Raw genomic sequence first — 2261 nt, forward strand, 5'->3', positions numbered from 1 at the left:
CCTGGAGCAGGTGTGGGTGCCCTGGCCAGCCCTGGGTGCCCTGGCCATGCCTGGTGCAGGTGTGGGTGCCCTGGTCATGCCTGGAACACGGGTTTGGATGGCACAGATCTCCCAGAGGGTCTCAGTGACCGAGCAGGACAAATGCTGGGCACAGGACCCGTGCTGGGAGCAAGACTTGGGTGGGGACAGGTGGGGACAGGTGGGGACAGGTGGGAATATCTTTGTGGGGATAGAGCAGAGACCCAGCAAGTGCCTGAGAGCTGCTGCTCTGTCAGAACGGGTCCATTTCTGCCTGGGGGAGGTCTTGGCCAGTCTGCAGAGCCATGGCAGGCACACACACACCCACCAGGGATAAGGCAGGGCTGTGGGAGGCATATAGGGAAGTATCTTTGCTCTTGCCCCTCTGGCCTCAGGCAGGGGGATCTGGGGCCCTTTTGAGGTATAATTCCTGCTGGCTTTAGCCCTGTGCTGGCAGGGGAGCCCCAGGCCAGTCCCAGCCAAAGCTGGGGCACCCCTCTGCCTGGTTCTGGTTCTTTGCCGAGCCAGCCATGTCCATGCCACGTGCACCTGGGAGCAGAGCAGACCTTGGCATCACACAGCTGCCTCCTTGTCCCTTCAGGATCCTCATCACTTTCAAAGCTGGCAGCAAACCATCTCCCGTGACAGCGTGGTGACAGACTGCTGCAAACATGGATACTCCAGCTTGGCACATGGAGCAGCAAGGGCAGGGTGGCTCGTGTCCTGTCCCTCGTGTCACATCCCCAGGCCCTGGGGCAGGCAGGGCCAGTGTGCCAGCCAGGAGGAGCCAGGTCCCAGCAGCTGATCACCTACCCCAGCTTCATTCCTCCCCAGCTCAGTCACGAGTGCTGCCAGGCTGTTTCCTGGACACAGCATCCCACAGGGACATCCCCATGGCAGGGAGCAGCCCCGTCTGTCACCGCCGCAGGGCGAGCCTGGGCCACCAGGGAAAGCAGCCCCAGAGCCTGGCCATGCACCCAGCCAGGGACAGAGCCCTGTGCCCAGGGACCCGGCTGCCCACTGGGCTGTTTGAAAGCTGCCCCCGGATTTTCCACACTGCAGGTGTCCCTGGAGCAGAGTGGGACGTGCCAGCATTGCTCCATGCCCTGGGCCCCCAGCCAAGGGGTGATGAGGTGGCCGTGTGGCATTTGGGAATCTCCTGCCCGAGCCATGCACAGCCCACCCACCCACAGCTCTTCTCCTGCCAGGGGGTCTGGTGGCTGCCTGGCAGGGCTGCCTGGCACAGACCACCCTGAGCACCCCCTTTCCAGGCCTCCCTTCCCTGCAGCCTGTCCTCAGGGAGGCACCACAGCCAGGCCATGTGGCCAGGCAATGCCACCACGGTGGGTGACACCCTCAGCCTCCAGTGTGTGCTTGGCACCACAGGAGCCCTGCAGGCCCTCCTGTGACTCAGCCTGCCCCTTCCTGCCCCTTGGGCTTGGGAATCAGGAGGCCAGTGGCTCTGAGCTATCCTCCCCCAACCCCCTGTGGGTTCCCTCCAGTGTTCCTGCCTGCAGGAATGCCCTTCCTGCCCCTTTGTCCACTGGTGTGCCACAACCTGGGCCCTGTAATGGGCCCTGGGGAGATCACCATGGCCAACACTCCCCAGAGATGCTGAAACACTGTGCTGGGAGCTTGGGAGGGCATAAGCCTCTCCTCAGGTGTCCCCATGGCCTCCCTAAAGCCATGGGGCACAGCAAGGTGCAGGATGGTGCCCATGGGACCCTCCTCTGCCCAGCAGCAGCCACAGCCCTGATGGGCTCAGGGCAACTCCTCGAGCCTGAGGATGGGGGGCACAGGGCTGCCAGCATCTCATCACCAGAGCTGGGAGCTCCCAGGGCTGTGTCCCTGCTGATCCCTTGCTGCTAGCTCTGCACCTTTAGGCACAGGGTGCTGCCAGCCCAGGCTTGGCTGCAGCAAGAAAGAGGTGGGCAGGAGTGTGGCGTGGCATGGTGACATGATGACTGGCAAGAAAAAGTGTCTGTGGTGCCACGAATGGCTGAGGCACCAGGTGGCACAGGATGCTGTGGTGTCACCTGCCCTGCCAAGGGGGGGTTGTGCCCATGACAGCCCCACATTTGTGACCCAAGGCTGCCACGTCCCTGGCAGTGCCGTGGTGGGGAGGCTGACACCAGTGACAGCCATGCCACAGGCTGAGGGTGATGCATCCCCCCATCCCGCAGGACCCGGGACCCCGACATCCCCCGACATCCCCCCATCCCGCAGGACCCCGACATCCCCCG

This window comes from Parus major, chromosome 26 (assembly GCF_001522545.3).
Source record: "Parus major isolate Abel chromosome 26, Parus_major1.1, whole genome shotgun sequence".
NCBI lineage: Eukaryota > Metazoa > Chordata > Aves > Passeriformes > Paridae > Parus > Parus major.